The following is a 25,076-nucleotide window of genomic DNA, read 5'->3' as shown; positions in this document are numbered from 1 at the left end:
AGCAATGTCACAAGGAAGCCGTAAACCCCCCRAAGTCATTTCCTCGTTCTAATTCGCAGTGACATTAACAAGATCTGAACCCTGACCTGCAGGTGACTAAATTATGTTGCTTAGCAACTCTGCTTTAAAGAAGACAAGAAGATGCAGGGAGAGAAGATGCTGCGCGCTCCCACCGGCTGTACCGGGGCTCAGCCCGGGCGTCCGCGTGGGAATTTTCCCTTCTTGGGAACGTGCTCATAGAGAGGTATGTGCCAGCCCTGGTATGGCTAAAAAAAAAATGTCAAAATGAAATATAGCAGCCATTTTTCTTTGGAGAAGAGGTGCTTATAAATTCACTTCRTCCAAAGTATCTCGCGCTCCGGCAATACATCAAACTGTGCAGCCCCATCCGTCTGAATCAATTAGAAATTACTCACCAAGTAAATTACATTGAAAAGCTTTGATTTGTTACTGGAGTTTGTTACCGTTCTCTTCAATCTTGAAGAGACTGAAAGCAAAAAAGTAATAATGTGACAGTGATAGTGAAATGTAACTTTTATTGAGATGGATGGGAACCTATTTGCCACAATATTTGCTTTTAATAATTTAATTTTTCAAACACTGCAAAGAGAGCCATAAATATTTGATTATGAGGCTTTTCCAATTTATTGTACATTAGTTTGCACTGGTTGCCTATCTTTTCAACATCTTTATATTTCATTTCTAAAAATAATCCTATCAGCCATATGTTCGTAACTACCCTTTACTTAGCCCTCTACCTGCCTTCTTTTAACTTGCATTGGTTTCGGGTTAGTAACCTTTTTTCAAAAAGCATTACAGAAGCCTGAAAGAAAATACAAAACGATAGCTCTCATGAAAAATATTATGTTTTTTACATCTTTGGTTTATTTTTGAATCCTCTAAAAGGGTATTAAGGTCACTGACAAAACTTCCATTGATTTCAGTGGGAGGAAGGCTTGGGTTCCTGTATTAGCATCGCTCAAGGTTACAGCGACTGCTGCATGAACCAAATGCAGGATTTCTTAGTCGTTAAAACACAAAGCATTTCTCAAGGTAAAACACAATATGAAATAATAGGAACACCAAGAGAATTCATGTTAATCACAGCCCAAGCTTCTGGTTAGCAGTATCTCTTCCCTTCAGGAATAGGTTTGCAGTTACTGTTTAGACTGGATACATTTGCCATTTTTGAGGATGCCACCGCAGATTAAATGGGACCATTTAACTTTTCTGATATGACAGYTCCTATAGAGGTGCCTCCACCTCCTTTTGTACACAGTTCCTTACCAAAACAAGCGACAAACACATCAATAATTGCTGCTAAGTGTTCAGATGGCCCCATTTCACATCCTGAAAAGATGCTTTGCTCCTCGTTGATGACTGGATGCTACCAGCTTCTGCTTGGCTGCCTCAACCAGATATTAAATTAAGTCATTTTGGAGATACCAACTACAGATTTTCTAGTAAAATTCATTAGAGCTTTTCTGTCAAACTGGTTACCTTCTTGGTGAATCTTTCCACCTTGTATCTAGCATAACATTTTGGTGTTAAACCAAAAAAAGTCTTCACAAAACAAGCAAACAACTCCCCTAACCCCTGACCCCAATATTCCTAATGGAATATTAAAATAAGCAATGAACTAAAATGTAATTGCAGCACGAAAAATTACAACCAATGTGTTCAAAAAGCATTCCTAACAAAATTTCCTGAGTCCTATGTAAATGTCAGCTCCTAAGGTGTGTCACTTACAGAGGAAATGGCTCTGAATCTGAAAGACAAGGCACAAGATAAAGAACCAGGTTAAGATCTTTTAAAGGCTAGTAAGTAGATGACAAATGTAGTTCAAAGAGTGCAGGTGAAGAATGAGTTGTCATTAATGGCCAAGAGCTTTAGTTATTGGTGCTGAATAGAAAAAAAATCATTATGTTTGAAGCTTTATACTAGCACAGAGTGAAAATTATATGCAATCCCTGCTAAGTGCCTGATTTTACTGCTAGAAAATCCCTCTGACTGAAATGTACTTCAAAGTAAACTACTTTAGAATTTCTTTGCACTGTTGGATGCCCAACCAAAGGTCATTTTCTCTCTCTCTCTCTCTTTGTACATCATTTTAGCAATTTTTTAAAAGTTTTTTTTTTCTTGTTCTGCAGTTTACTTCTATTTTTATAGACTTCAGAGGGTCTACACTGAAAACTGGAAAATGGAGTTTGCAAGTGACATGCAAAATCAGGTATYTGCAGTGATTTAAGATGAAGATGTTTATTCCTGACAGACCTTTCCTTGGCCAGCCTCTTGTGTCACTGAGCTCCATAGGTGCCAAGGAGTTAGAGCCAGCAGGCCTGGGGGGATCTGCAGATCTGGAATTCAGCTCTTTCCCTTCTCCCACCTGCAGTCCAAATACTCATGAGATTTACCATTCCCTGCAGCAAATTCCCGCCATGCCCAGTAAAGATCTTTCATCAAGGAAGCTTTTTTTCTTCATTTTTTTTTGGACTCTCTAGCTCCAGGAGCTTTTTCACTCGCTCCATTTATTCATTCCTCTCCTGATAATCAGAAAAYTGATATAGCACCCAGATTAGAGACTGGAAGGTGAAAGCCTCTCCATTTGGTTTTTAAAAATTTCTGCTACTAGTAAGAGTGAGCAGCACATGGAGGATGGCAATGGTAGGAGTAGAGCAGAAGGCAAGGAAGATGCACGTAACACTAATTATTTCAGAAGATAACCCACCCCGAATCTTTTATGAACATGAAAGATGCTCATGGGAATGAACCAGGGGCAGTTCAGGGCAAATACAAACATCTTGCACCTTATTTTTTTTTTTTTTTGTCTCATTGCTCTGCTGAGGATATTGTGCAGCACCCTGTATCAAGTTTACCCTGCCAGAAACTACAGCTGAATCAAAGGCATCTTGGCACCTTTCCCTTCTTACTTATGATAAGAGCAGATGATGGGAAACAAGTGATTAAAAGCCTGTAACAGAACATAGCATTGGAAGTTGCCCCTCAGAACAGGACCATGCTACAGTGCTGCTCTGGTGTCTATAAACAGCATATGAGAGCAAAGCTACAGTGCTGCTCTGGTGTCTATAAACAGCATATGAGAGCAAAGCACCATTAGCTCTGCTAATTTGATTATTGCTTCAAGACCACATTTTGGACTGCTACTGAAAGAGCTAAGTCAGCTGAAAATTAATGTTTCCAACCCTCAACCACTCTCCCTCTTCCAAAAACAAACAAACAACAAAAAAATCTGTTAACTTTAGCCCTACTCCTTGTTTTATCTTGCAAAATAGCACTGTGTTTTGCAAATACACTGTGTCCCACAGCCTTTCAATATTTTTGTAGAACATGAAGTCGTACTTAGATCAAACTGTACACTACCTTGACAGAAGGGAGAGAAAAAAAAAGAAATAGTGAAAAAAGGAAAACTCTTAAGGGCGGGTAAGTAATGGGAAAAAAACGTGAAATTTTTAAATTGACCCTGGCATTGGTATGGACACTTGGGAGACCTAAATTCAGTTTCTGGTACTGTATGCTCCTCAGCAACTTGCTTCAGTTTTTCTTTTCCAATTTTTACCAATTCTTGAATAAGGGAGATGTCAAAGCCTTTTTTTTTTCTTTTTTTTTTTTCTCTGTATTATAAGATTTAAAAAAAAATAAAATCTAGTTTTAATGATGCAAAGTTAAGCTAGACTATGAAGCCACAGCTTTGGTCAGGGATTTAAATATCTGATGTGAGAGATGGTGAAGAACAATTGTGGCACCAGCAGTGATCTTTCACGTTCCTTAGGAATTCATAACAGAGAAAAATACCTCAAGAGTTACCTGAAGACGTCAAAAGAAGCTGCACTGTGGAGGGCAAGGACAGGTCAGAGCAACCAGGACAAGTTCAGAGCATCTGGTGACCATCAATCAAACGTGCTGAGATGCTGAAGCGAAGCCCCGTGCTTGCAAGGCAGGGGCAACCACCTCTTCTCTTGACCTCAGATTAGGCTGCATGAGAGTGAGAAGGACATGGAGACCAAAGGAAAACGAAGGTGTTCCAGTGCCCTGGAAAATCGAGCCCTCTTCCTCACAGGATTTATGCCAGTTGACATTAAGATTAACTTATTTCTTAATTACACACACTTAAGGATTACACACACTTAAGGATTACACACACTTTGCTAATACAAAAGAGAAAGCATTCTATTGCCTGAAAAAATATGGCCGTGTAAGCTATCTTGTCAAGATGTTAATGGAAATCTCCATTTAAGCAGGAAAGCTCAGTGGTGGAATACGAGTCTATCAGGCACCTGGAAGGTTTTCTGACCTTCAAGGTAAGGTTAGTGTTTTGCAAAGTAAATGCCACCATCTCTATGGTAGATTCAGGGCAGGAATAGTCTCTATTCTCCATACTCAGAACTCCTGCGATAATTTTATCTCTATACCTATAATCTAAATCTAGATATCTATAATCATCAAAGCCATCATGTCTAAATCTCATTTGATAAGTACCGCAGTGTAGAATTGTGGCTTAAATAGAAACTGACCTAGCAAACTCATCACAGAAATATTTCTGTAAATACCTCTAAACTCATAAAGTTACCTGGAAAAAAATCTCTTGTTTATAGACAGAGAAACTGGATAAAATCCTCAATCCGTATCCACATCCATACCACATTTTAGAGTTTCCTGATGGTAAACATGTTGGGATTTTTAATTAGTACCATGCAGACACAAGGCCAGACATGTAATGTTCAATAAACCAGTTGGTTTTTACATCAGTAATGAGTCTTAGAATTTTAATGTAAGGCCTTCAGAAGTCAGAAGCTGAGGAGTGAATGTGCAGTGATCCTAACATTACCCCTAGGTGCATGTGAGTCGCAGAGATATTAGTAATCTCAACAGCGTAAAGTTAAAAAAAAATCCATAGAGGTGGAAAACGTGTATTTCTCATGGGTTAATATAATCAGCTGCAGGTAGATTTCAGAGGATTATTTCCAATCTTTTGAGAAGAGATTTCTTTTGTGGGCATGATAAAAATTGTTAATATGTTGCTGCTGTTTTATTCAAGGTGAAAATTTTACTTTAATCACTTTCAAATAAATGCGGAACTCAACCATTACTCCCTTCTAATAATACAGAAGAAAATAGTTCACACTAAATCTAGCATAATGAACACAGCATGTTCATAGAGAACTGAGTGTTCTGAGCTTAAGTCCCCTTTAATCCATAATTCCTTTGGAACCTCATATTACATCCACATGAATACCAAAGAGGTTTATGATTAATGTTATTTTAATGAATAATAAAAAGAATTGATGATGATTTACACAGTTATTTTCACTTTTTCCACATAAAGATTTGTTGGTTAGAGACTCTAATGTATGTAAGATGGAGCACCACAATCTGGCTGGGATGGTAAAACACTTGCAAAACCTTCTAAGCAATGTGAGTACATAGATGAATTGAGCTGAGRATCGTGGCATGCGATGATATGCCTTGGGTATTCCCGGAATTCCTTCCTTATCCATGTGGCAGCACGGATGTGTCGTGCACAAGATGYTCCTTCACTGTGGAAGCGACTCCATGAGCAGCGGGGCTCGATTCTCCCCTTGCCCCAGTTTGACTCCAGGGAACCTTGCCACGTTACCCCTCACTTCTAGCAACAGATGCAGACACGTAAAAAGCTAGTGCACAGGAACGCCTTGTCCCAGCTCATACTCTTGAGCAGGATCCTGAGCTTTTCTAGGCTTGTTTTTTGAAAAACAAGGGGTGGGGAGGGCGCCTTCACTTGGGTCACGGTGCTGGAGATTCCTCGTCCCCCTGGCCAGCCKCATGACAAACACAGTGAGGGTTTCACGGCATCAGCAGGCGCACACCTGCAGACCCTGCAAACACCGTGCTCCGGGATCCGGATGGGTAGGAAGGGCCGTGGTGCTYGCCCTGCTCCGCAGAACCAGCCGCAGCTCCAGCCGGCTCTCACCGCTCGCTCCCTCGCTTCCTAATCYGAGGCTCGGGCTCCGGCCAAATCTGCCCGACTCATCTTCCCAAGGAAGTCAGGAAAGCGAAAGAAGGGCTGTGAAGCAGTGATAGTGCGGCATAATCCTGCCTCCACTGTATCCAAATAACCTATTAATGAAACCCCTTTGGCAGCTGTTTAAATGCTGTGAATAGAGAAATGCCTGCAGTCAGAACTCTGTGGGATCCCTTCCTGAAAATGCCATCACCATGTTGTTATAATTAAAATAACATCCACTCCAATACCAGCTATCTTTATTAGGTACCAAACACTGAACCTCTTCCCAAATCACCAGGGTGCAAATTACTTTTCAAAAACATTTTTAGAACTGATTTAAACATTAGCTTTCACACTGGAATGAACTTTCCAAGGGACAATAGTTCCAATCATTCCCCAAGGCTCCGCACTGCTGTTCTAGAGATTTCTGCGTTCCTATCAACATCTGGCTGGATGCTGCAGCTAGCTGTTGTGGTCTGAACTGCTGGCAGATTCTAGTTCCTATTCCTTAGTGATCTTTTTGTTTGATGCTTTGTCCCTGATTCCTGCCAAGGAAACAAGCGGGTAGCACGGAGCCTCCTTGTCTCTGTGGAGAACTTCACGTGAAGCATTTGGTCTTGGAAAAAGTTGCCAYGTGTGGAATCAGCAAAGCTATGAATTTTGCACAGACACCCACCAAACTTACATCTAATACAGCTTACCATAAAACAACGAATCTGATTGCAATGACTTTTTTTTGTTTGTCACTGTGTCTAGAAGAAAGCTGTGATAATGCCTGCTTTCCCACACATCTACCCGAATTTGAGACTTAGGCTAGATCCTATGTGTTGTTAACAGTTRTACTCCTCACATCAAACTGATAGGGCTCACACTGCTTCTCAGGATAAGAGCCGCAATCTCTTAAAAACTCCACTCTTGCCATCCAGAGCTGGTGTTCGGTTCCCCGGTAGCTCCTCGGTCAGCCCACTGAGCCCTTCACCTCCCTGCCTTTGCTGCCAGAGGACTTGGCACTCACTCCTCAACACACCGCTCACCGGGTCAGACCCGGCGAACTGGAGCCTGGGGGCTGCTCAGACCTTTTCCTTGAAACAAAGACTGGGGATTTCTAAACATGAACTAGAATGAGATCTACGAGATCTGACGCACAAAACAGAATAAAAGAGCTGAAAACAAACACCTCTCTGCCTCCCCTCCTGCTCTGCTTGAATATAGAGAGTTCTTTGCTGTGACAAGCTATGCTTAGATGACAGAAGACTACTGGAGGTGACTCCTGCATCTAACYACCGGCGTGCAGTGCCTTCTAAGAAGCCTTCAGGTGCCTGAGGGTGCGGATGAAGAAGGACCCTACAGGAGACCTGTCCCCTCTCGAGCAGGCTGCAGGTCTCCCTCGGGTGCTGCATCTCATCAGCCAGTCCCTTGCAGACATCTCTAGTGCCTACAGGTATTTAAAACAGCACTATATGTCAATGTTTAAGTAAATGATTCTCATGCTCTGTATCAGCTCTCAGTTATGGCAGCTCTCTGCTTTTCCCAACYGTTTCCCTTTCTGCTGAATTTCTCTCCAACATTTTCTGCCCTTCTATAAACCAGGGAATACTCCCCATCTGCCCATGGATCTCCACCTGAGTGCAAAGGATGGTAGCAGACAGACACCCATGTGTCCCTCCCCATTGCATACCTATACTTTTTGGGTGGACCAATGGCTTCTGATCAGATTTCGCAGCTGAACAGGTGCTGATTCTGCCCTCTCTTTTGCAATTATTACATACCAATGGTTACAATTATTCCATTACACTACCCAAACGTACTGCAGCACCTTTGATCAGTAGCTGCTCTTGAAATAATTCTATAATTATTACATAGTGTAATAATATCAAATTTATATTATTAAAAAATTCAATCTGCATTCAATCAACAAGCTAATAACCACCAAATCCCATTTGCAAGAAACAGAGTTTCTCCTGATGCCAAAAAGAGCTGCCTCAATTATATACAACATCTAACAATACATCTTTGCAGCTTGTGTATCACCACTTAATTCAGTCCTCTCCTGGTTTTGAATTACCTTAATTTCTACAACAACTTGGGTTATATAAAATGACATGGGTTATATAAAATGACATTTCTGTGCCTGAAAAAAAACACAACGAACCTCTGCTAAGAAGGTTAAAGTCGACCTTCAAGAAGACAGGGAAGCACATCTCAGAATGACTTTTCATGTTAAAAAAACATTGAGCCAAAGATTGTTGCAACTAAATGTTTAGAACTGCTCTAAATATTTACAACTACAAAATGACAGAAATATTAAGGGGGGAAAATAAGCAAACAGACTATTTATGTGCTGGATGATCTCATTATTTCACCATGGCYAGCTTGCAGCCTCCTGGTTTTCAGCCAGCCACCCTCACATGTCTAAAAGGCCAACAGAGAGCTGATACGGGTTGTGCTGAGTCGGCTGTGAGGTGGAACACACGCTTCACAACTCATTTGCTTCTTTCTGAAGTGTCCATCCCCACAGAGAAAAGAGCAAGAAACTTCGCTTACTATCTCCTACCAACAAACAACTGGTAGCAACACTAGTTTTTCAAACACCTGGCACTTCTCCAGACTGCCCTTTCAAACATTTTCTGGGCTGCTCTAGTTATTACCAAAGCCAGAAATACCATTTCTAACAGAGATACTACAGAAGCTGCTGGTTTATCATCAATATTTTTTGCACTGGTATTTCACATTTGGTGTTTCACTATCATTTTTTTCCACAATCGCTTTACAGCACCTGCTAAGTCAGCATCATGTTTCAGCATCAGCATTTAACCATCAGCTGTTCCACCATATGGCAGCAGAAGCATCAGCAATATAGCCCTTAAAGCATACAAACAAACAAAAAAGCCCTAATAATGTCCCACCACTACCCTTCCTCCATGCCATAGTCACCTCTCCCTGGGACAATACATTCCCTCAGTTGTCTTTCTTGCTTCTTCTCTAAGAAGAAACAAAACTGTGCCCAAAGGGAAGAAAAATAAAACAAAACTCCTCTAGGCAAATTTGAAACAGTCTCTCTTGTGATTTTAATTTCTTCTGAGGTTCCCTGTCCTGAAGCATTTTTAAGGTCCTGTGCTGCAAGAGCAAGCTCAGCGTCACTGACTGTCATGCTTTTAATCACATTGCTGTTTGGCAGGGAATTTTCCCAGAAGTATTGACAGGAAATGTCCTGRAGAGCAGGCCTAAGTTTCCAACCAGTACAGTCTTTTACCTTGGAAGATGAATTTAGGACGCTCTTCAGACAGAGGTTCTTCAGAAGGACAGATTTATTCTGCTACTATTTACTGTGCGGGACAAGTTGGTTGAAGTAAACAATGCCAACCTTGGCTGCAACCCCACAGGGCTTTTGGTTTTGCTCCTCAAGAGATTTAGGAAAYGCTTCAAACAAAAGGAGACGGTACCTTCACCTTCCTCATTATGAACATGAGGGAGGTCCCTGTATACTACTGCCCAAACAGCAATAGATTATGAGATGTCTTGGCCCTACTACAAATCCTCAGGGCATTATCATCTGCAGTTACATCCTGACGTTCGCAGTCCTGACAGCATTTTCTTTTCCCAACACAGTCTKTTTAGCTCAGAAAGAGTCTGGCCAAGCTGACTTTACGCAGCAGGGGCTCAGAAAACAAGCCTTGCCGTCCATTAGCCCAATCTTCTTAGTGATTTGGCAGCATTTTAGGCCCGTGGTGGAAGGTTGGTTAGGTACTGAAGCCTGTGAAGGATCAGGTTCCTTATACACAAAAGACAGCACAGGAGTCTTGATCTTCCATTAGATATATCACATGCCATCAGTTTCTTCTGATGGTATTAAAACCCCCAGCAGCTGATATCAAAAGTGGTCTTCTCTTTCAGGCTGTTAATCTGCAAAACCAAAGCACGATTTAACTCCTGACCAAACGAATTTGATTTCCGCTTAGCTTACGAGCAATTATCTCTCAAATTTGTTCTGAGTAAAGAGTGCCGTTTTTTTTTTCCATCTCATTGTAAAATTTGACAAATGCAAATTTTGTAGGCTTCACTTTGAGTGTGAAATTTTCCAACACGGTGCCTGTTTATCTATAGAAAGCTGTAGCTGGCAAGATATCTTTAAGAAAAATGCAGCAGGAAGGGGATTAAATGTGACACAGGACTTCTCAGCATTATGGTCAGAGCCTAATCACTTGAGCTTCCATGTTCTGAAGGACAATTAGCATGAAGCAGTAGTTTTCCATTTTATACCAAGAGAAAACCACTTTGGAAACCACTTAGCCAAACTGAGATCGCTTGGACAACAGAGATCTGACAAAATCCAAGGATGAAAGGGCAGCGTTAGATGGCTTCTAAGGGTAAGGAATCATGTTTTCTAGTGCTACGGACAGGGGGAAACAATTAAAGGAGGACGAATAATATAAAACCTGATCAAAATTACTCTCTGTATTACTAGCAGGTCTTCAGTGATGAAACAATCTTATTTACTTTTTTCAAAGTTTTAGAAGAAAGTCTTGAGTATAGAACTATAAAGGATAATTACCATTAGTTTAATGACAGCATGTTTGTSTCTAAAGCCACTATTTAAATATGAAGGGAGCATCTGATCTGATCTTGATGAAAGGCTCCATGTAACTGGATGCTATTTTAGATGTGAAGATGTCCAGGGCAGCAGCATAAAGACTGCCTGTAGGTATATAATTCAATGGAATAGGTATATATCCCTGCAAGTCTTAAAGATTTAACTAATTGCTTCATTTCTTCAGAGTGGACTGTAATGATGGATGGTCACAGCTACTCTTAAAAGAAAACAGTTTCTGTTGTGGCTGCCAGATTCCTCTCAAGAGATCCCATGAATTGTAATGAAGAAAACTTCCCATGCAGCTATGATGGTGGAAGGAGCGAGTTGTTGCCATCATGTGGATTACAGGGATCTATATGTCACTTAAGCGCTCTTAGAGCATCCTAGCAGCATGTTGGTGGTGGTGATTTTGCTTCTGTGATTAGATCCTCTTTGAGCCCAAGATTCTCCACACACGAGAACACGTTTTACTCTTCCACACCAAATTTCTCTTCCACAAAATGAATTCACTCTGCTTTCCAGCCAATATAAGCCTTTGTCACCAGCAGAGTCTGGATCTGCACTACTAATCACTCCAACCATGCAAATTGTAAACAGGTCTCTCACAAAGTCAGAAGTAACACTTCCAGCTGTAATGCTATTAACCTAATCCCTAATAGCTATTAGAGCAACTCATGACATGCAGCTTAGCAGATACCACAAAACGCAGTTTTTCCTCAGTAAAGTTGGGGCTGATCTTTGATTTTTGTATGTTGTAAGCATTATTTAAACCTGCTCAATTAAAACCTTAAAAGTTGAAGCTTCTGCAGCTTTGGTGCCAAGATGTAAAACTGAGGTGTACCGACATTTCTACTGCATAAAAATGATGACACAATGGAGTGTGTGGCCTGCATGGCACATACAGGTTTTATTATTTTACAATTAAATTCACACTACAACATTTTCCTTCTTTCAGGTTCATCAAATTCTCTTTTCTATACATGTTTTACTATCATTTCCACTTTGAGATACACAGAGCAGAATCACAGACAAAGCAGATCAGAAGATACCAGCATTATAAGTCTTCCTATGCTAAATATATTAGTGTAGACTCTCATTTACATTGCAGAACTTTGAGCTTGCTGTTGAAATGCCAAGGTACCAAAAAAGTGGATAGAAAAAGGATTTGTATTTTCCTAACTGAAATCATCTACTGTTCTTCCCAACCCCCAATTATAACATTCTGCATATAAGTGCCTTCAAGTTAAGTCTCACACATTGCTAACGGGGTGCAAAGACATCAGTCACTTAGTTCTTCAATTTACTGTGCAGAGCTGCAGGAGAGAGACATTCTCTGAGGACTTGCACAGAAACTTTGGGTTTGCCTCTAATGCTTTTCTTCCATTAAATTAAATTATTTTAGACTGAAAGCTCTCTGTTTGGCTTTTTTTTTTTTTTCCTAGGGAGCCTGTACAACTCTCATAGATAAAATTCTTGACATTCTAACTGCAAGAGAAGACCAAGGGCCTCCCAAATGCGATATGAAAATCAAGGATTACCTTGGAGATAAATCATGATTCCCAAGTCCCTCAATAATCCAAAGCTCTCTCTCTTCCTTGGGGGGTAACTACACGGAAAATGTTTTTGAAGCTCCATTAGCAAAACCCTCTGCAGTGCATCAAGATACATGGAGAGCTGCTGCTTTCGAAGCAAACACAAGATGTTAGCACATTTACGGGGTTGGTAARGTGAGGAGCAGGAGCAGCAGGAGCAGTGCTCCCAAAGCCCGGCCAGCGCCGGGGTGACTCATGGAGCAGCAGAGCTTCTGCAGCAGCCCCTCCTCAGCACCAGACCAGCCCAACATGGAAGATTTCCTCCAGAAAAGCAAGGAACATTCTTATGCGTTTAAAGCGTGCAATTACTGTTCTTTATTGCTGCCCATTAAATGGGATTTGCTACGGTTGCTCACACGCGGGTACGGGATGGGAAGGGAATCAGAAGACTCCTCTCCACCRCTGCCTGCCGAAAGGTGTGAATTTCTCAACAGCCATAAAAGTGTTTGCAGCCGAGCGAGAGCTGAGATTTAAACGCAGACAAATACTTATTTCCCTTCTGATAGCATTTTCCTTAGCTCTTTCTGACATATATAAATATACTCCTTTGGAAAGAGACCTGGAATATTATTTTAAGATAAAATAGCACAAGTTCATAGTAATTAACTCAAACTCTTTTTCTATGAAAAGAAGTGAGTGAACAGGTTTCCATGGTAATTCCTTTCTTACCTTTTAAGACAAAGGACAGCTCAGAGCTACAGAATTAAGTCTTTTTCATCCTTTTCTTCTCACGCTTATAGAGAAGCTGTTTCCGTTTTAAATCATCAGAGAGGCTCATCTTTTCTGCTAAATCCAGCTTCAATATCAATTTCTAATGCAAATTGCATGAAATATTTAATTATTGAAAAAAATCTAAGACATACRAAGAGTTAATGAAACTACTGATTTTTCACAGGCAAATTATTTTCAGGTTAGCATTGGAGGGAGGATGAGGGTGGCACAAGACTAACTGAAAGAATTTTATCTAATTACTCCAAGATGCCACTTTAGTGAGTTAATTGGCACTGCAACGAGCATGAATTTGGCCCAGCGTAAATTCTCTTTTTGCTATTGTTAAGACTGCTCACAAGAATGTTTTTGTTACCTATTTCTGAATCCATCCATTGTGTTTCATTATGATTTTCTTTTGATTCTGTTACCATGTGAACAGTGAAATACACATAACCACAGCTCATGATCTCAGGATGTCAACCAAGGGGTATTTTGTGCTTCGGAGCTGACTGGAATGACTCAGAGTTGTCTTTGAAAGTTCTTTGAAAAAGTCATACATGTGTTTAGATCTAAAAATTAATTGAGGATTAAGGAACTAAGCTACAGGCAATGGAAAATTTTGATCACCTCAAACTCTGTATAAGAACTTTACTTTGAGAAAACCCTTTCTGTAAACCAAAAGTCTTAATTGTATATTAGATTCTTAGCTGATATAAGCTGGATTTGCTCCATTGACTACAACTAGCCAAATGTAGTAGAGTTGCAATGTGCACCGGAATGATGCTGAATTATGGCAGCCAAAAAAACTGGCTCTAYAGTTAAGACACTGTGTTTGCAAGATCCCAGCTGTGGATTACTGACTGAATTGAAAATGATATTTAAACAGACAAGACCCAAAAAACTACCTCCCTAGATGGTATAGCTGTCTGTTTACTCCTTATATAAACAGTGATTACTTATTAATTTTACTGTTAAGTTTTTTAAAGACACAGGCCAATAATTCTTCCTGTGGCTGCGGAATGCTCAGAAGAATTTATCTTATGGAGGTGGAAAGATGACTCTGAGTGCTCAGATCTCCATGTTTACAAAGGGTAACTGACAGCCTCAACGAAACAAGGCAAGAGTAAATGTGATTCTTGACTATATTGAAAACTATCAGTAAAATTATTAGCCCCCTTTGGCTTCTGGAATTCTATTGTTTCTTGTTGAAAAATATAGAGAGAAGTTCAGCTCCTATATAAAATACAGATTTAAATTACTCAGATTTAACCATCCTTTTGATATTCCAACTGAGACAGTTCAAAATGAAATCATCTAACAGAATAACCAGCAAAATTTTGGACTCGGTGGTCTCCCAACAACAGGGCTGACTAAATAGTTCTCACCTAAAGTGAAGACCTAGGCTGGAAAACCCACAGAYACCCTAGGCAAGTCCAGGGGCCCATTCTTTCACTGAGGCACTTYAGTAGCAGTGACTGCAAAGACAGCTTGCACTTCATTCTTTAGCACTTCAAGTCATGGGATAGGTGACATGGATCTGAGCTTGCATCCTACCAGACTGGGGAACATCTGCCTGACCACATCACCTGCCCTGCTAGAAAACATTATCACACTATTATCACACTAGCCAGGAACTCCTCTACATTGGTCTGAAGTAGAGGCCAATACAGTAGAGGTTTGCTGTAGAGCAAACAACGATCAATGCAGCCTGTGATGACTCCCCACAGACTGAGACACTTATTGACAAGAAAAGAACCATATGTTTCTAGACTTCTCTGCATTTTGCTAGTTTACCTGTTGTTTTGGTATTCACAGGGAGACTCAGCTTATGTTCACAGCAAACAAGACAAAGTAAAGACATATTTTGTCTTTTGCAGCCTAAAGGTCAAACAATGATTGCAATCAAACAAATTATTCAGAGAGTAGCAGAGACTCTGCCCAACTTCTCCTACTTGTTTCCTAATTTAATTCTTTTCATCTTCATCAGGAAGATTAAGTAGGATCCTATGCTATTTTTTATGGAATTATCTAAGAGTTATGGTTGACAATCATGGACTTATTGACATAGAAAGAGAGCGATAATTTTATGAAGTCAAGAGCTCGGGAAAGAGCAAGGACAGAAAAGACAAGTGAGATGAATGAAATACTCATCCCTTGTGCCCTTGGAATATGACATCATCTGTTTAACATCAGCTATTCCTAACCTCTATTTTGGAGCTTCCTACAAACTCCATGTAGTTCCCAACCTCTTCTAAATAGCTCTTAGATGAAAGAATTGTCTATAGAAAAATTGGTGGGAGAGAGTGTAGGAGAAATATTCTTCCCTTCAGTAATCCATTTCTGTTTAGGAATACTGAAGGGCTCCTCTCAAACTGGAAAAGAATAAGAAGGTCAAAACCTGTTAAGAGCTGAAAACTCTACTACTAGAGTTGAATAATTGCTGCACAGCAGAGAAAGAAAAATTGCTTGGGTTTGAGAGAAGCTGTGAGATATTTCTGGAAGCATTTCTGGATCAGGGAAGAGAGACCTATCTAGGAAGCATTCAAGATAGATTACTGAGTTGGCTGGGTTCAAAAGCCTGACTATAAAATGAGATGGGTAATACTGCCAGCTTGTTGAAAGAAAGACTCTCAGGGTTTATTCCAAGCTGTACCACAGAATCCTCATGTAACTCTGAACAAGTCACCTAAATTCAGTTTGCTTCTCTTGCCTGTCTGAAAATCAGAGACCATAGCAGATAATTTCTGCATCCACTTCCTATTCAGATTATAAATATTTCAGTGCAAGATTCATCTGTGGTGTGGAGAAATCCGTGTAGATCAGCTCAAACATCAGTTCAGCAGGGCAATTGCCTCAGCTGGGCCACTTGTTTGTAACATCACACAAACGTTAGTGAACGTCGCCTTCACTCTTGCTCTCCAGACAAGATCTCCCCCTCCTCCTCACATATCTTTYCTTCCCCAAATGACTTTTTGGGGACACCTCCACAAGACAGGACCGTGATTGTGGGTCTTGGCTCCTCAGAGAGCAGCCTAGCTTCCACTAACAAGAAGCAACATGGGCATCCACCTTTGCATTTCCAGCTCYATTTCTACATTGAAATATCATTTATTTCCAAAGAGAAAACAACTGAAAACTATTAAAGATGCCTGTTGTTTTTCTTTAAGAAGAAACCCAATGACATTTATTACAGTTACTTTTTAAGTATCACAGTCTTAAACCAGAATTTGAGTTCACTTGTCCAGCAGCCACATTTGCTTTACAAGCTACAATTATGTTTGCCAGCTGCTAACCAGAGACTAGGTCAGTTTTCATTAACCCAATGGACTAGAAAGAAATTCTGTTACTATCTTCTACCCAGCAGTTCTTTTGAGATACAAAGCACTTTCCATAGGTAGTAACGTTTCTAGCTGGAAGAGCAGAAGACTGGTCAGCCCCATAGACACTGAGTCTCTTTATCATGTGACAACCCAAAGTAATYACAAAAGCAATTATTTTAAACTACCTAATATCTAACAAGGAACTTTAAGAGCTGTCTTCAGCACTGTACTTCAACACATTTCTCTGAAAAMCTTCCTTGCAGGATTTTACTAGATTTTCTGCTACAATCACAAGGACTGCATGACCAATCCTTCTGTTTTAGTTTGATATCTCTGCCTGCATATCTTGTAGACCGGACACGGACACAACACAAGCACCACTGCATAAAAATTCTGGATATGCTCCAGAAATAAATCAAATTTCCACTTTCAAATAATAACTTCCTRGAAAAAATACAGCCATTCTTCCTCTATTTTGCAGTAAGATCGACATTTACTGGAAATGGCTGTTCACTTCACACACCCTCCTTTATTGCAAAGAACTGATCACAGAATCACAGAAYGGATGAGGTTGGGAGGGACCTTTAGAGATCAGTTCAAGCCCCCTGCTCAAGCAGGGACACACAGAGCACGCAGTACATGGTTGCATTGAAGCAGGTTTTGAAGATCTCCAAATCACTCTTAACCATCACCCTACTCCTACATACTAGATATTCAGGGGAATACATGGCAAGATCACTTACAGTTGACTTTATGTGACTTCTACATATCAAAATATTGCTTAAGACAAATGTTAGTGATACCTAAAACAATTCAAATAGCATTAAAACAAGAAAAATCAAATAGCAGTTCCTTGGTACGGACCTACACRCTTTGTTTCCTTTCTGAGATAAACTGATGGAATTCCATAAACTRATGGAATGAGAGTGTTGAATAAAAAAAAAACCAAAACAACAACAACAAAAAAAAACCACGCACTGAAAAGTAGTGGGAGGAGAACAAAGGGGAATAAACAAGGAGGTGAAGACACTAGAGTTTGCTCCTGCTCTCAGGGAAAACCATGCTTAGAGAGACAATGAGGACAGACATCTGGATGGCATTGAAAGAAATGGCCTTGCTACAAAGTACAGACAGCAAGARGTAASAAATACTGCAGGAGATGTCTTAAGTAAGGACCATATTTTCCTTTCAATAGCATAACTCACAATAATTCTATCTCCTTTCAACAATATTTCATGAAAATGCTGAAAATGTTTTGAGGAAATGTAAAGCAAATTAGGAGCATTTCTTCACAATTTATAAGTTAGAAGAAAATTTTCTATATTCTACAAGATTCTGATAAATTTAACACTCCTCACCTGCCTTTTTAACTTGCCTTTGCTCTTAGACCTACTGCCCCTGTTTACCGTCAGTGTTATGGCACAAGCCTCTGTAAGGCACCCCTGCAGAGCCCAACTTCCACCAAAACCCAGTGAAATTAAAGTTGAAATTAGAGAGAGAGAGGATTGCTGAAAGTGCATTCCAAGATAACAAAGAATAAAGATTCAACAGTGAAATATTCATAAGTGTGATGTCAGCCCTGCAATCTGGAGCAAGTGCTGCTTTCTTGACTTAATAACACTGAATGTCAGATTCTTCGGGACAGGAATTTGCAAAGTCTTAGTAACAAGTCTGCTGCAGAACTAAATCGCAGTGCATTCAGCGCAGTAGATTATCTGTCACTCATAAAATCTGTACTTTCCGAGTTGCCTCTTAACGTGGCTCAATATATAGACAGAGAGAAAATATTTATGAAAACCAAGTGTACTCACCACTATGATGTCACTTTCTTAACTGATTTAGAACTTCAGTCTTCAAAGAGAAGATCTACAATAARCAATCTTATTCTTCTATGATAGTAATAAAATTATTTAGAAGAGAAATACCATTTTCACTAGCAAGATAGTACAGAAGAATGAAGAAAGAAACAGCTGGATCATAGTTTAAAGAGAAGGGAAGTGTAACATCCTATCTAGAGGGATAAAATTCCTAAGTTGAAGACAGTCAAATAGCATGATTCTCATTCTATGTAGGAGGATAAATAAATAAATCAAGACTAAACATGCCAAAATCCAGACTAGGATGTTAAGCATGCCAATGAAATTGCAAATACCATCAGTGGGACTGGAGATGCTAAAGCAGCGTTAATGAGACCAGAACCCATTCAGATGGTGCTGCCTCCATAGGAAAGGATAATCAGGCTCTGAATAGACAACTCTCGCATTATTGCTTCAAAGCAAGTGTAGCAAAATATGTTGATAGAGGAAACGGAATGGACATGGAGCAGACTCTGAAGGATGAACGAGAAAATCCTGCCATAAATGCAGAGAGATGACACAGAGGTAGGGATGCAGAAACCGGACTGAGCCACAGAGTGGGCTGAGGCTGGCAATAAAAGTTGTCACTAAGTAATTAAATATTTTAACAGTTCCTCTCAGTTCCCATATAGCCAGAGAAACTAGCGGTATAAATTTGGATCTGTTCCCTCCTTCAGTATCCATGAGTGCAAGCCGATAGTATCTCCTTGTGTTATTTAGGAAGCTGATAAGCAGCCCACCCTTATTTCTCTGACGCCTCCTGGGTCAGCTGGACTGGCCACTTTGTCTGACCTTGCTTTGACTACAGATGCTGTTAATAAATTTGCCCAAGAAAACAGTAAAATACTGAGACATCTCATATCTTTGTACCTGCATAAATGAGACTTGCATCCTCAAGAAACAGCTTTTTTTTTTTTTTTTTTTCCAAAAAGTTGTAGAATTGCTCAGATCAAATTGTGTGCTGATTTAAACTCTGCATGGTCCCTGTGATTTCAGGGAGATTGCCTTTCTAAGTGAGTTGTGCCAAATTAAGCTGTGGAGAACTATTTCCATAGTTTGAATCAAAGATACACAACCTTCTACCTACCGGAGAGTTAATTCTCTGTCTGATACCCAGGAAAATCCTTTCAGCGAATTATAGAAATGTCTAGCTTCTCTTGTATGCTGCCAGTGCAGGTTTCTTTTAACACAATGGCCAAAACTGTGAAATTTGATGATATTTTCCAGGCAAATTGGAACTACAAATGATGCTGTAGCTGCAGTCCTTGCTTGGCTGATAGACCTGAAAAGCCACACTGATCCTTCTTGAGTGCATTAAGAAGTAACCTTTACTTTTTCACTACATCTTCTTTCCTTAGATCATTTTTGTCATTCAGAACATTGGCAATCTTTCTGGCTAGGTGAGCACAGAAATGTTCAGGTTATAATATATGGAACATCTGAGAGGTATGACAAGGGGAGGAAGAACTGCAAGTATCTCTGAGAGATTACAAGAAAAGGAGATGTGGAATTATAAGGAGTATCTGAGAGGCAGGATGAGGAACAGATGACCAGTATAAGGGAATCACCGATATAATACTGTAAAGAGCATTCAGCATCAACGGGTGSAGGGCATTTGTGAGACAGTGTAAGAAAGAGAATTTCTGGACAAAATATCTGAATGAWGGGGCAAGGAAAGGAGATATGACTTATTCCTGAATTTCATATCATCACTGCAGTATTCATCACCAGTTGTGAGATATTCAGAAATGAATTTCCTTTGGGTAATTTGGGACTGGTACATACTCTGAAAAGGCACTGGCAGCTTTGGAGTTACTTAGTTTTGACGTACGTGTGCAACGTGCTGGGTAAGGCCTGACGCTGCCAGGGGCTGAGCTCCTTCACCGGCCGCAGCGGGGACAGCCTTCACAGAGGCGCCGAGCAGCCACAAGTCTACAGGAATCAGACCCGCAGGGAGTCTCCACCTCCGGAAAAATCAGGTTGTGGGAGTTGAAAGGACCCTGCAGGTTCAGGTCTGAAGTGCCACGTTAGGGACGTGACAGCACCAACTGTGACATCTCCCTCCACACGCATATCCGTGTGCATGCACACACACACATGCACACACAGATGCATATTTTACCAGACTCCTCCATCTTCTATTGTTAAAGTGATAGACGTGTAACATTTAGCAAAGGCAATCAGAGAAGGAGTAATTATCACAGTGGGCATGAAAACCTCTGGGGGCACAGCAGTGGGAGGGAAATATAGCATATCTTAAAAGGCATTGTAGACATGAACCTAACTTTTTCTTTAACCACAGAAATCTCTTTTTCATGATTTTATTCCTCCTTACTTTAATAAYCAGCAATTGTGACCCACCACACAGCTGTATGCATGCCTTGACATGAGAGCAAATTTTCTGCTCACCTCCACTAGGTAGTTCCTCTCCCCGATATGTTCATACTCAGCCCAGATCTTCCAGCAATCCCTTTTTTTTTTTCCCACTCATTTAAACATTATCTACATCTCCCACAGTACTGTCTGGTCTCAGGCTTCAAAGCGAAGGAGTGTAGAAAACCATGRGGCTGTACAAATACAATGTGACAATGTTAAGGGTTAATTGTTAATTTAAAGTGKGCGTCAAAGTTCTGTTAAATTTCTTAAGGCAGACAGAAGAGAGAAATATGGTGACCCAAATCCTGCAACTGTGTAGGCAATGGTGGGCAAAGCTTCTCAGCAAATGTGTGATGAACAGCAAAAGGAAACATCTTGCCTATTTATATTAATTTCTATACTTACTTTTTTTACTAAATGATGGCATATTTTGCAAAAACTGCACCTATTGTTTTTCTTTTTAATGTCATTATACAGACTAAGTGACACCTCATTTCGACCAGCACTTTTGGTACGCTGAGTCCTGTGACTTCTCCTTATTGCAAAATAATCTGCCTCCATTCCTGAGGGCTACATGGACGCTCACGAAAGGCTGCTATCCTGGCTCTCCTCTGCTGCAGTATTTTGAATTTGCTATTGCATTGACCATTCGTAAGCACCCACAGTACTGTACGTTATCGAGAAGCTTCTACCTGGGTAGTACAAGTTCATTTACTTGGCATTTTCTAATTGTAAGCCTCAAGAAAAATCAGGATCAGATCTCAGCCACGAACTGGTCTTTTTTTCTGGCACTCAGTCCCAACAGACTGCAAGAATTGCTTTTTAAACTTAGATTAGCCCAAATTGTCCCTTTTTCCCCCCCTTTTTTTTGTACTTTCAAAATAATTGCTCTTATACAATTCCTCTTTCAAAAAMGGCAGTACTTCCAAAGCCCATACGATTTTACAATTAACTGGAAATATTAACACTTTAAAATGCCTGAGTTCTTCCTGATCCATCCTCAGATGTATTCTGATACGTCTTACCTTCTGTGTGATRTAAGATCCAGGAAGGCCTCTTAATAACATCAATTTCTACAATATTTAACAATGCCAGACATTCAAAGGCTATTTTCAACCCTAATGTCCCTCCAGACAACTTGGCTTAGCCAAGGAGATGTCTGAAGAGATGTCTAGCTTACCTGAATTCTTGGAGCTATCAAGAATTCATAGCAATGATTTAATATCTGCCCATTAAAAGATAACTGACACAGCACAAGTCAGCTCAAAGGGCCATCGCCTGCTGCAGACAACTGCAGGTAGGTCTGATGGATTTCACAAGGATGAACAGAGCAAAACTAGGGAGTCTACAGCAAGGAAGCAAGCCAGCCAGCTGCTTTTGCCTAGGGGAAATTGCCAGTGAGTAAATACGTGGCTATTCGTGTGAGTAAATTAGATGTCAACTCACTTGTGTTTTCATGCTGTTGTACTTGGTAGAATTGAACAATCAGCAGACGGATCTCACCCCAGCAGCAATGCTTTTTGGTGGCATTTGATCTTRAAGAAGACATTGCTTTAGAAGAGAGCTGCTCAAAGATAAGACAGAGTAATCATGATAACAGCACAGCTAACTGCAATAAATCTGCGTTTTCTWCCTTTAATATCTCCGGCATTCCCCTGGATAAGATACAGAATGCCTCTCTGGGCAAACTTGGGCRGAGAGCAGAGTGTGTTAGTAACTCTTGAGCCTTTTACAGACCTTTTTCTCATACTGGTGCATGTTTGTTTATCATTAGTATGAATTATGATGGGTGTCTGTACAATTTGAACAACCTTTTCTATAACAGCATCATCTCAGTCTTTTTTCTCCCTAAACTGCAGTTCGCTACAAGCGCTCTGACAGCTTTTATGTTTAACAGAATCTTTAGTCTGGCAATCATGATTAACTCGTCTCTACAGAGGAGTGCTATTTTAATAAGACTGAGTGAAGAGTTCTAAGAAAATCTTTCTCTCCCCTCCTTTTCTTAAGAAGACTTTTATACATCTAAGAATTAAGACTCTGTAACTGAAGTTTAGATACAGCATAGCCAATTCCTCTTTTGGCCCCTTGAAATATTTTGGAAGGTTTCCAACAGACCCAATTATTTCAAATATGCTTCAGAAGTTACATTAAGGGCAGCATAACAGAATCTGTGAATTTATTCAGTCCTTGTCCTCTTTCAATCTCTGATTTCTTTCCAAATAAAATGTTTAACATTTTTTTTTTCTTAAATATGAGCTTCTGGTGCTCAGGCGGTGACATCGAGACATAACAATCCACAATTTAATTGTTTCTGTAGGGTCATGGTTATCTATTAGGGCAAAAAACAATCTGCAGCTAGTAAAGCTGTTGTCCAAGAAAACCAAAAGTCTTCCTCAAAGKTCAAGAAATACAACTAACACCAGCAAAAAGCAAGGAACTGCATTGATCTGAACATCTGAAACCACCTCCTACATTTTCTCTTACATTAATTCGAAACAGAATGTATCTCTTGTCATTACAAGGAAAGATTTGCAAATTAAAATATAATGATACAGCAGGAAGGTAAGTCTGAGTCTTCACCTTATTCATTCATTCATTTTCTGGCCCTCCATTTCACAGCTGTGAGATGCTTACCCTAAATTGAAAACTTGGCCAGTCCCTGTATTATATCTACCTGGGAGCCCAAGGATTTCTTAGCAGTGAGGCTAGACAGAAGACAAGTTCAGGGTAGGAAAAGTTTGAGAAAGAAAATAAAAGCACAGCAGGACTCCTGCCTTTCAGGCCTTTATCATGCAGCATGATGTTATACTGAAAGATTTTTATAAAAAGAAAATAAATGAAAGAGAAATCTAGAGTATCTAATAACYCTGTAACTCAATAGCCTGATAAAGTTTTTGTTTGGTTTGTTTTATTGGAAACCCGACAGAAATTGATCTGAGAGCAATGCAAGTGAAATGGGGGCCAGGGGGATTTTCTTTTCTTTTGTCACAACTTTAAAGTTGCTTCCAATGTATAGAGCCTTTCAGCTCCAGCTAGGCTTCTCCTAGGCACATCACAAGAGGATCAATAACTAGCAGAGGTCTCCGATGTTTCCAAGAAAAAAAAACAAGACAGACAGAMAAAGAAAGGAACAGTGAAGAAATGACAAGTGAAGGCATAGCCAATATGAATCTACTGGTAGGACTGGTGGTCAGCTAGCTTCCTAAAGCAGCTCACCTTTCATGCTGGTCCTTGCTTTTCCTGTAAAATTGCATTCCTGCATGAACAGGGCAAGATAATCGCATTGGAACTGGATCAGTGGAGAAGTATGAAAAATGTGGCAGCATTCAAGCTTCTGTTTGAGAAGAGACATTTACCAGTCTTGGGAGAGAGAGAATAAGAAAGTGTGTAATTCAACATTTCCTTTTGATCTGTAAACTACTTTTTTCTTCTGAGTTAATTTGCTTAAAAAATGCACAAAGAGGGAGGGCAAAGCAAAAAGTAAATATGCTAAAATGTTTGACAGAAATTCAAATGTTTGCAAGGATATGCGTTTGTTATTCCATGTGCAGAAAGCTTCAGCATTTGCTTTGCTTAGTTGGGTGCATAAATCTAATGCCAAAAGTGAACTTAACACAGTGTTAGACTTGAGACAAACTCACACAACTGAGGCCCTTTGTCCGTAAAGGAAACGGGATCCAGCCTAACTGCATCTCTGCAGCTGCACGGGGCTAACCATGAACACGGGTGCTGTGCAATGGGGCACAACGAGGGTTTCAAAGACGCTGCTTAATCCAGTGAGTTACTGGAGGGGGCACCGATGGAGCCGCGCTAATGTAGGCACCGTAGTGTGAATTCCCATGCGGCACACATGGCCTGGGGGGGATGAYGAGATTGGGTGTTATCCTCAACAAGGACATTAAAGAAACTCTCTTGGAGCAGATTCTGCCTTTAGAAAGGCATGGCCACTTGTATCGGTGTGCTCAGCCTCTTCTTAATATTGCTTTGGGTCAATGTCATGCAAACGCCACACGTGGTATGAGATCTAATTCTTCACAGGGAAAGATGCCCTTTCCCCTAGAGCACACAGAGAGGAAATAGCAAAAGATGAATGTCAGCACAACACAGATCACCCTGCCCTCTAGCATCCACTTTCTGGAGGTTGTGGTGGAAGAAACAACCCCTACCCCTGTGCACTGCAGGATCAGGGCTTTCTCCATCCCTTTAGAGCCAGGCTACGGAAGCCAAGAACACGCTGAGGTCCATTGCCACTGGATAAACTTTAAATGCACCATCATAATCACTCCCCAATTCCTTGCATTATTRCTCACATTAATGATACTTAATTAAAATCAGACCTTCTGCAAAATGAGCAGAATCTAATATCACCAGTACCAAGATGCAAAAAGCATAAGTGAAATGTGAAGTGATGGCGTTTGAGGACAGTTATGCCAAATCTAAATTCTTTTCCTCACTGCTCCTACCTCTGCTAATTTTACCAGTTCCTCCTACCTAAAGCCAGGCAGCCAACTGCTCATTCTAAGCTAAGAAACAAGAACCTCCAGGCTCCCTGTTTGTGCTTATTCTCTTCTCCAAATATTGAAGGAACCCATGGATTGCAATCCAGCATAAATGCTATATATTAGGTGG

General features: G+C 40.3%; 1 long non-coding RNA gene across 1 annotated transcript; it reads right to left on the bottom strand.

The window, feature by feature from the left end:
• Positions 1-1,747: 1,747 nt before the first annotated feature.
• On the bottom strand, positions 1,748-4,651 carry LOC112944526. Its single transcript, XR_003248782.1, has 3 exons — positions 4,589-4,651; positions 3,826-3,993; positions 1,748-1,768 (listed from the first exon to the last, which is right to left on the bottom strand). It is a non-coding gene; the product is annotated as an uncharacterized LOC112944526 (long non-coding RNA).
• Positions 4,652-25,076: the final 20,425 nt, after the last annotated feature.

This window comes from Nothoprocta perdicaria, unplaced genomic scaffold (assembly GCF_003342845.1).
Source record: "Nothoprocta perdicaria isolate Ctin4 unplaced genomic scaffold, notPer1 scaffold_17, whole genome shotgun sequence".
Lineage (NCBI taxonomy): Eukaryota > Metazoa > Chordata > Aves > Tinamiformes > Tinamidae > Nothoprocta > Nothoprocta perdicaria.
Note: the sequence above shows the minus strand (reverse complement) of the source record. Positions and strands in the feature narration are given on the sequence as shown.